Below are 10856 nucleotides of genomic sequence, written 5' to 3'. Positions count from 1 at the left end.
CTGAGCTGCACTGCAGCTTTTGGGTGCTTCAGCCACTCCCGGTTTTTCCTGCTCTGCTTTCTGAGATGTTGAAATTCCATCAGCGCTCTTTCCTGGAGGATTAAAGGCGAATCCAAAGAGGGAACCGATGGCCGAGGTATTGCCAGATGGGAATGTCTTTTCGTTACTGAAAACGCTCTTGACAGATTCAGACCTAAATACAAACTTTGGAGCAGAAACCACGGTTTTTCGTGGCGTTTCAGAGGTGCTTAAAGCCTCTGAGGCCTCTACAGCAGCATCAGAACCATCACTACCATGGCTGAGGTCACTTTGTTCCCTGGTAGCTTCCTCCAGCACAGCTACAGAGTTTGCACCACAAGGAGATGCTTTGGCTGCGTTCGTACCAGAAACATGAGGTGTTATCCACGTGCCTTTCTCACAGGTGTGCTCACTCTTGTCCCTGTTTGCTGTTTCTTGAGATTGGAGTGTAACTCCACCACCTGAGGGCAGTTCATTTTTGTCTTTTCCATCCATGTTTGTCAAGTCTGCTGTACGCTCCTTGGGTGGATCATCTTTCTTAGCGCAATTTGTATTGCACTCCTCTATGCCAAATTTAAATCCACCTGGAGGCATCCACACTGAGAAGTTACATCTTCCCTCTGCAGGCTTCGCTTCAGCATCTGCCAGATTCTGAGAGGTACACGCTGGGGTTTTCCCATCGAGTTTAAAGGAAAGTTCTTGAAGAGATACTGCTGAACGAGTTTTGTTTGCGTTCTGCAGGGCAACACATTTTGGGGCAGTGGGTTCATTTCTCACTGAAGAGATGTTACAGTCCCACTGCCCTTCCTTTTTCGCAAAGGCGGATCCTAATTTGTCCTGTGCGGCACTGACACAGGACTCTGCAGGTTTTAAACCTGTGGGTGCAAACGCAGGTTTTGTAAAACAGCCTGGTTCAGGCAGAGGTGGATTTGCGCTCGCCTGGGGCAGGCCGTAGTTGTAGCGATCATCACCTCCACGAGGAGAAAGGATTCCAGCAGACGGAGCATCAAAACACACAGGTGCACCACAGGTGCCTTGAGGAAACACACCAGCACAAGTGCTGTGCAGGGGCGGCGCGTGGATCGCTTGTTGCTGAGCACGTCTACGTGCTGAGGTGCAGCTCCGTTCATGCCACAGACAGGCGCCTAAAGAAAAACACACCGTTACTTCCTCGTGCAAAAGGAGAAAAAGGGATCAGGGGGCTGAAGCCCATGCAACGTGCACTCCTCATAGCAAGGTGCACCTTAAAATTAGATCTCAACTCTCACCAGTTTAAACTGAAATCATACGTTCAAAACTTGGATGGTATCTGAACACACAGACTGGAGCGAAGCGTAAGTGAACTGACTCATTTCCTTTAGTATCAAAAAAGTCAAAACCAGCAAGTCCCCATACTACTGTGGGGAAAAGAACATCGCAGACAACGAGCAGAGGACATGTGCCAGCACGTTAAAAACATCTTTTGCTGGCTGTTTCTCCCAAACCCCACATCCCAAAGATCAGCTGATAATGGAACTTTCTGCCTGTCTCCAGCAGACCTCAAGTGCAGTAAATGCTCTCTAGGGAACCGCAGTTATACCCAGCTGCACACAGAATCACAACCAGCTGTTTTCAACAAAGCAGTAGAAATGGCTTGAGCAGATTCGTTTGTCCTCACCTCTGTTGGTGGTACATTGGTTGCAGCAGTTCTTCAAAGACACTGCGAGTCACAGCAGGTGACTGGCTACTGCAAACAGACGGGCCAGAGGTAGCAACTGAAAAGGAACACCAAGAAGAGAGTTTGCATCCAGTTTTCATTTCTGACTTGAATGAACTTTCCCCAGGGACCAGTTTTACTCATTCATCTCAGAACACTGCAGAAAGGTTTTAAGAAGTCTCACTCTGTTTAGCTACGCGGTCAATTAAAAATTCAGCATCAACTTACCCTTCCAAGGAGCTTCACGAACATGTTGTGCTCTCCCATAAGCATCTGACACAGGATCTGCTCCACAGCTTTCAGCAGGCCAGCGATGAGATGGCACGCTTACACTGCAACTGTTACGTTTCATTTCCCGTGTTTCATTCTGTTAAAGACAGGGTTTCAATTAAGAGAATGGAAACGTATGAAACACAGGTATGTGGGGAAAACCCAAGGAATGATCCCTACGCTCCTTTGCTATTTAAAAGCACGTTCAAGATCTGAGACAAAAAAAAAGAAGAGTTAACTGCTGAAATAATCCACGATCTGCCCATGCTTTACAAAACCGAGACTGTTCCCTGAAGCTAGAAATAAACCCAGAGCCAAGATGACAACAGCTAAGCTGAAGAAAGCACAACTTTCTGCACACACAATCCTCAGGATTACTTCCTATATCTGAGTACCAAATTACAGTTTGTAGGCAACAAAGTTTCACTCTTGCCCTGAATTTAAGCGGATGTTTATAGCAGTTCTCTTCACTGAGTTAAGAGGCAGCCTGGCAAGTGAAGCTTAGTTCAGTGCTTGGGTCACAAAGTACTCACCAGAACAAAAAGATCAACTGTTCTGCATCCAGTATAATGACAAAAGCTGTTTACCTTTAAAGCTTCCACTTGCTGACACAGCTTTTGAAGTAAGGACTTGTGATCTTCTGCCCACTGAAGGAGAGTCTGAGCAAAGGAAAAAAAAAAAGCTTACTGAACTTGGATTTTCTTACACAAAAGGAACACTTCCCTAAAAGAGTAACCGGCTAATATACCTGGTAGGTGTTAGTTGGTGAGAAGAGAACTTCTTGGGTGATGGAACTGCATCTTTCACTTCCACGTGCGCAGTTCGTGAGATGTTTCTGGAGGCAAGACTTCCCTCCTCACCGTTCTCCCCAAGCTCCCGGATCACTGCGTTCAGCATTTCCGTCACAGCTCTAACAGATACCGGCAGCTAGAAATTGATTGGAAACGCAAGTCGTGAGGGCAATTCTTCCTCAGAGCAAGAGACTGCGTCCTGATCTACGGCTGAACAGTGCACACGGCTTTCTGCAGAAACTCTGGGTGTTTTTGTTGTTGTTTTCCCCCAGGAAAGCCCTACATCTGTTAACATTAACTAAGAGGACCATTCACACAAGCATTAATTCTTTTACTTACTTGGGCAGCTACTGACGGGTCAGAGGAGCTTTCCTCAATCATCTTCATCAGGCAGTGCTGCCTTTCAACAAGACAGGCTTTGCGTTCTTCTTGTTCCTCTGGTAGCACACCATCACTCTCAACCTCCTCTGCCTTTCTTTGACAAAGCTAAGTAACAGCATATCGATCAGGAAGAATTGGTCAGAATGCAAGTGACAGAAAAGCATTCTGAGGTAATGCAATTTACAAACTTACAGTGCATAGGTTCCAGTACGAAACCGCATTGTTAACAGCTTCAAAGGCTAATAAAGCATCATCAGTTTTGCCTTCAGCTGCACCCAGCATTGCAAAAGCCACACGTGCCTCTTCTTCACAGGCTGCAACCTGGAGGACCTACAACCAAAGCCACAGACAAGTCACACACAACACAGTGTGGACACCTGGAACAGTCGGTGTAAGACTGTAAGCATCTAGTAAGTAGGCAGATAGGAGGAGGTTAAGACTATGCCTGGTTTCCCTGTATGACAGGAAAGCAGCTTTTCAGAAAGCTGGTACTAAGGCAGTTCAGTGTCCTCCAATCACAGAGTTTTAAAACTCCGAGGAGTTCAACAGAAAGATACTACCAAATCTCAGCATTAGCAGTACAGTGACAAAAAAATAAGACAACCACCACCCATCAACACACAAAGCCAACCAAAACAAAACACCAACCAAACAACCATTCATATGCAAGCCCGTGACGTACAACCCCTCTTACTCTCCTCTTTGAATATCCATCAGTACCTGGATGTCCACACCATGGAAATGCTTGAAGAGAGGATCAGCAGGTTCAGGAATACTTCTGTGCTTTTTGATAGTTTTCAAGCTAAGCAGAATTTCCTTCCAGTAGCAGACGCTTCTTCCAATAGATTCCTTCTGGTCGCACGAGTTCAGGCTAACACACGAGTTCAGGCTGAGCGTGAACTATGAACGTTGAGGAAGAGAAATTCAAACTGTCACAGAAAATTCCAATAAAATGTCATTCTTACTTTTTCTTCTCTGATGCAGTTGTTTTCTCGAGAAGTTTCAAGAACTTTTCTCTGACACTTGGGACGTATTTCAGAAGGTCTCTCTATAGTCACAGAAAGTAACACGGGGAGAAAACAACGTTGCTTTTACCTGTGCTGTTCAGAGTCGTGAGGTAGAGAGTACTTGTCAGGCAAGGTGGTTGCTCCAGTCATGCCACCAAAATCAGCAGCACTTCTCAATACTACATTCTCATCTGATTTTATTTAGCCTGTTACCTTTGCGCATCAGAGAAAAACAGACGGTACTTATTTACAGACAATCTTAACTTACTGTTGCTTGCAGGCTTCTTGCCCAGTGTATAATTAAGGCAGGTGAAGGCCGTGTCTCTCCAGGGCTCACACAATCCATGCTGTACAAGAAGCTTCACCTTGGCTGCCGAGCCTGGCCTGAATGTCAACAGAAACATTCCTCAGTTAGCATTCCCTCTTTTCCATCTGCTCACACGTCATTTGTTTGATGAACACAACAAGCAGCTTTAGTCCTAAGCCAGTACTTCTTTACAAATGCAGTATCAGAAACGTAAAGCCCGTTTTTACAAAGCTCTTCACCATCTCACACCCCTGCAGCAAAAAGCCTTGAACGTTCAAACAAAAGGAACTGGTTTTATGCAGCCCATGGCAATCTATTCAGAAGCCCTCTAGAAGGTTGCTTCCAATATTTCCAAACTGAAGAATTCCTACGTTGTTTTTTTCTGCATGAGAGTACACACAGCATCCCACCAGGACCTTTGCTTCTCAGTACAGTTCTGTTTGCACAGCAGCAACGGTAAGCAAGGAGGTCGATGTGTGCCACGCTGAGTGCTGAACTTCTCTTGCAGTTCTAAGTTGCTAGTGAACACCATCCCGAGTAAAAAATCCTGCTTTGGTAAAAACAAACAAACAGAAGGAATTAGGGACCAAAAACCCGGCATTTAAATGCATTTAAGAACTTGGGAAGCTTGCTTACTTCAGGGACCAACAGGAAAACGGATTCAGGAGCATCTGTTTCCAGTCTCGATGTCTCGTGGGCGAGTGAAAAAGTTGTTGTAACGATCTGCGCAGTGGGAATAACACTGACACAGAATTCCACTGCAAGCCAAGCCACGCGAGGTGCTGGAGACTACAGCTGTGCATCCGAACAGCACCTGTGCAACAACAAGGGTTGTGAGAAGCTAGGGTCTGCGTCCGAGTTAGGAAGACCTGCATCTGATCAGAGCTGGGTTTCACTGCTAGAGGAGCGAGCTCTGAACGTTTCTCCCATCAAAGCACTTCCCCACCAACCTCCTCCCACCTGCTCGCCTCTGTCTAACAAACTGCAACTAAGAAGTTCCAAGTAAGATGCTGCTTTCTTCAAGTAACTTCTGCACCTGTTCACATTACACAAATAACTCCTGCAGAAGCAACAGCTACTTCACAGAAGGGCGCAACCAAAGTACATTGGCACTTGTCAGTGGTTTTGACAAAGCACAGAATGGAGATAACATCACACTTCTCTAACAAGGAAAATCTTTGGCCTATGAGCAAGAAGCACAAACCGTTTTTTAAATGGTGCGTTATGTATTTAAAAACATGATGAACAAACTTCTTCAGACAGGCCGCAGTAGCATAAACCTCTATTTTATATATAAAACAGATGCACAAATATAACACACATACAAAGAGAAAGGGCCATAAGCCTCATTGCTTTGCACCCTGAATAGTCTACATGTTTCCGACCACTAACAGCCAAGTAGGAGGCCACCAGCATTCTACTCTTGTTACGCTCAAATTCAAAGCCAGACTTCATCATCAGGTTAAGCTTAAAAAATGGGAAGACCTCATTAGTTCACAACTCATGCTGGAATTATTTCACTTTCATGCCTCTAACCTGTGTTCATAGATTACACATAAATAAGTAGGGGCCTTCCTGTCAGCACTTACCAGCGTACAAGCACACAAAGCTCAACAGGCAGCTTCAACTGGAAATGAATCAGAACAGACCAGAAGACAACAGTGTGGAAGCAGGAAGTATGTGAGAAATTCTTCAGAACCTGGCATGATGACGCTGCCTCTCCGCTGCAGCTGAAGGTGAAACTTCTTGCAAAGCACCCTCTCATTAGGGGAACGATGAACAGCTATGACAGACACTGGTCTGTTGCTGCAAATGAAGCACTTGGAGAAGAACCTCTGATACAGAGTCACGTGTATGCGGAGTTTAAGCAGCACCTCTCACCAATATCGTGTTCAGTAACTTCTCCTTGCTCTGGTGCCTGGGGACTGACATCTCCCCCATCATCTGTGCCGAGAAAAGATCTCTCTTTAGAAGCTCCACTCCCAACGAGGCTTTCAAACAACGTAAATAAACCACTTTTGTTTGCAAAAGATTCCACAATCTCTTTCAAGAAGTCTTCCTTGCCGTGGCTTCAGTTCAGCAGCACATGACCTAGAAAAACATGGTGTCACATAAGAACACTCAAACAAGGACAACAATGTTTGATGCAGTGGGTTGTTCCTGCTGCTTCAGGCTGGGAAGCAAGATTTCCCCTTATGATATTTGCAAATTTCTAACTTACACTCTCCCTGTAATTAAGTCACTCTTTTAGCATATGGGCTGACAGCAGTCCCAAGGCATTTTCAAATCCAGTTCTCCAGAGTTACTGTGAATTTTTATTATAAGGGCACTGCAATTGTCTTCAAAATAGGTAGCTGTCAGTCTCATCTATTCAGGAACAATTCAGCCCAATGCCCATCGTTTTCTTTGTTTTCATCTACAGCCCATAGGATAGTGAAGACTGAAAATGTCTGCCTCAGCTTTACCATAAAAAAAAAAAGAAAGAAAGAAAGAAAAAAAGAAAGAAAAAAAAGCAGCAAACCTGTTGGAACAAAGAAGGGAACAGAAGTGACAGGAAAAGAGCACTATTTTCTTTTACACTTGGGACTAGCAGTGCGTACAAATAGTGTATTAGTAGGCAGAAACCAGCAGACTAGGAGACACTGAAAGTCAAATTCTATCTTAACGTCCTGGAGACAAAAACAAAAAGCCCAGTACGTGTCAGGATCAAACCACTGCTTGCAATTCATACGCAGCCAAAATGCAGAACGTTTTATGGCGTGTTCCAAGACGCCAAGCGTGCTCTTTAACAAGCCTTTAACTCTGACATTAGCTGCTCATAAGATTAAAACGGAACTACGGAACATTTGTAATTACTAGTTTCATTACCAGACTGGCTTTTTCGGTCGCAGGCCAACATTTCCAGCACATCTTGCCCAGCACCATCTCCTCTTATTAGTTTTGACTTTGGTTTAGGAATCTGGCGAGGAAAGAAAAGAATTGCTACAGCTTCTTGACAATAAAAAGCAAATCTCTTCATTTAGTCTTACAAGTTAGGAAACAAGCTTGTTTCTTTTCAGGAAAGGACACAAGGTGAGTAACTGAACAATTGCAAACAGCTGTAAGAGCGCACAAGACAAAGCGATGTTCTGAGCACAAGCACTTGTGCAAAAGGAAAACTGATTGTATTCCATAAAGCACAGAATTCAGCTTGATCAAGCTCTGCTGTCTATGCAACAAGTGTGTGAGAGCTACCCAGCTCATTCCCCTCCCTCCCGTATCAATAACCTTAATGTTAGTTAATGCAGCTGCATTACAGAGAAGGGAACAGCCTACAGGAAATACACTCGTTAGCCCTTCAGAGTCATTGCACTGCTGACAAGTGAAACAGCTGAGATTTTCTTCACACCACTTGAAATCTTTTGAACAAGTACAGAAGGGTAAGATTTGGCGAGGAGACAGCCTTAAAAACAGCAGCTAGTTTTTGGAACGCAGGCGTTCAGTGCGTGCACAGCGAGAGCACTCAACTGCAACCACTGCAGGCACAAACTGAACAGGGACTTACATGGAAACTGTTCAGGTAACACCAGGCTGCGAGTTCACACGCATCTCTCCATCGTGCCGCGCTGCTCTGGGCTGTTTCCAGCAGGAAAGTTCCAGCACGCACGTAGAAGTGTCCCGCTCCGCACAGCGCCGGCCTCGGGCCGGCATCGCGACCGCCGCCTGGAGCGCGACATCAAGGCGCCCGCGGAGCCGCTCGTCTCCAGCGAGTTCCCCAGCGCCATCGCCGGGCCGCGCCGCCCGCCCGGACGCCCCGCTCCCCCACCTGCCGGCGGCCGCCAGCCCGTGCTCGCCGCTCTCCAGGAAGCACGGAGCGGAGCGGAGCGGGGCCGGGGCGGCGCGGGCTCGGCTTCGCTGAGGTCCCCCACGTCCCCGCAGCCGCAGCCGGGGCCCCGGAAGCGGAGCGGGCGCACGACGACAGGCATCGCCGCGGGCAGCCGGGCGGGGCCACGGGGATGCGCGCGGTGATGACAAAATGACCGAGCCCAAAGGACCCCGCCCGGACTGCCCGCCCCGTTCGGCGGACTGACCAATGGGAGAGCCGAGGGGGCGGGGCCGAGAGCGGGCACCCCGCCAACGGCGGCTGCGGACGTGAGGCCGCCGCGATGGCGATGGGGCCGGCGGGATGGCGGAGCCGCGAGGCTCCGCGCGGAGAAAGCGGCGCTCCGCCGCCCCGTGCCTCGGGGACGCCGGGAGGTCAGGGGAAGGCACCGCCGCCGGTCCCGTCCGTCCCCCGTCGGAATCCAGCTGTTCTCGGAGGCGGAACCGAGCCGTCCTCCGTCGTTGCGGCGAGGCGCCGCCAGGCTGCGAGAAGCGGCGGCTGACCGCGAGCGGCGGGACCCGCCCGGTGTCCGGGAGCGGCTCCTGGCTGAGCCGGGCGGCCCCGAGAGGCAGCGATCCCACGGATCGACTCGCGTTCGAGCCCGGCACGGAGTCCGGCCAGCGCCTCCGCTTCTCGCTCGGCTCCGATCGCGGGCGGCGCTGTGCTGAGCTGCTGCCCCGCAGCCGCAGTCTCCGAGCGCCGTTTTCCATCTTGCTTCAAGCAGGCGTGCCCTGGCGACAGCCATCCCCGCGGCGACAGCGCATGCGTGCGGTGTCGCCATTAGCGGCAGCGCTCCAGCGCGCCTTCGCTGCTCCGTCGCTGTGGCGCCGCGCCGTCCCCGCTGAGTGACGTCATCAGCCCCGCGAGCCGAGCAGGAGGCGGCCGTGCTGAGCAGCCGGGCCTCCGAGAGCCGCCTCGGCTTCTGCAGGTGGCTGTTCGGGGGGCGCCGGGGCGGGGGCCGGGGTTCAGGTGCTGCAGGGGCCGCGTGCCGCTCTGCGTTGGCCTCGTGACGTCACTGTGGTGCTCGGGGTTCCGCTCGGCGGGGGCGGCTGCCCTGCGTCTCCCCGCCTCCCCCACCCCGTGCGTTTCACTGCCCTCCTCCCCTCCCCCTGCCACGGATCGCCCACAACCCCCCCCGTCCCTCTGTGTGACCCCCGGGGTTGCGCCTCCCTCCCCCTTTTTCCCCCTTCCGTTTCCCCCGTTCTGATCCCTGTAGTCCTCTTCCAGCCCTCCCCTCTGCGCCTCCCCCATTCTGACCCCCAGGGTCCACCTATCTGTCCCCCCGCCCTCCCGATCCCTCCCCTGTCCCCCGTTCTGATCTCTAATGTCCCTCCACCCCGTCACGAGTCTCCCCATTCTGTGCTCTAGAGTCCCCCCACTTTCTCAGTCCCCTCTATCTGACAACCAGAATCCCCTCTCCTCCTCCCGGCTACCCCCACTCCATTTCCCCCATTCTGATCCTTAGAGTCTCCCATCACCCCCCATTACCTTCTCTTTGGCCCCCAGGGTCCCGTGTCCTCCTTGCTCCCCCCACCTTCTGACCCCTTTTTCTGATCTCTGGAGTCCCCTGTACCCCCCGTGTGCTCCTCCCTGACCCCTGGAGTCAGTTCCCCCATTTTGACCTCCATTCCCCCCCAACCGGACTCCTTTTCTGCCCAATAGAAGCCCCCCACAACCCCTGGCTCTTTCCTCCCACCCCTTCCTCCCTCCAGCCCCAGATGCGCTTTCTGCCTTGCAGAGGCTCTGTTCACCCCTTTCCCTTCCACAACCCACTAAATACCCCTCCAACTCTTTTTCAACCCCATAGGCACCCCACTCCCCTCTTCTCCCCCCAAATACTCCCCTGAGGTCTACCCCAGACTCCCACCCCATAGAAGCCCCCCACAACCTCCTCACCACTCCTGGACCCCCTTTCCTCCCTGTAGAGACCCCACTCCTTTTTTTTTTCTCCTCACAATCCTCCATCCACTCCCAGACCTGCCCTTTCTGCCCTACAAAAACCCCTTTTCCCCCTTTCAACTCCTCAAGTTGCCCTCCACAATGTTCCCCTCCACAATGTACCCCTCCACCCCCAGACCCTCCTTTCCACTCACAGAAGCCTCTTTCTCCTCTTTTCCCCCTCACAATCCCCTCTCCACCCCCAGGTCCCCTTTCCACATCACAGGGCTTCTAGCCCACCACAATCCCCCAGTTTCCCTCTTCCACCCTTTCTCCACCTCCAGACCCTCTTTCCACCTCACAGAAGCCCCACTCACACCTTTCCCCCCGTAGATTCCCCACAACCCCCTATCCACCCCCAGACTTTCTTTCCACCTCTAGAAGCCTCGCTAGCCCCTTTTCTCCCTCCCGCAACCTCCCCTATCCACCCCTGGAGTCATGCAGAAGAATCTGCAGATGTCCTCGAGGGGTTTGGGGCATGCGGGGGTGTTCCCAGGTGGGTCCAGGGGGATCCTTGGGTTCTTCCTGAAGGGTCTGGAGATGTCCCAGTGGGGTCTTGATGTCCAGGGGGTCACCAGGATGCTCC

The 10856-nt window shown here is 50.7% G+C and overlaps 1 pseudogene; it reads right to left on the bottom strand.

Annotated features, from left to right (window-relative positions):
• Window positions 1-5528, bottom strand: part of LOC122191038 — a 7323-nt pseudogene extending 1795 nt beyond the window's left edge.
• Between the last annotated feature and the right edge of the window lie 5328 nt (window positions 5529-10856).

The sequence above is a fragment of the Lagopus leucura genome, unplaced genomic scaffold (genome assembly GCF_019238085.1).
Source record: "Lagopus leucura isolate 7727_CA_CO unplaced genomic scaffold, USGS_WTPT01 35380-0_obj-0_obj, whole genome shotgun sequence".
Taxonomy (NCBI): Eukaryota; Metazoa; Chordata; class Aves; order Galliformes; family Phasianidae; genus Lagopus; species Lagopus leucura.
This window is presented reverse-complemented; position numbering and strand designations above follow the sequence as displayed.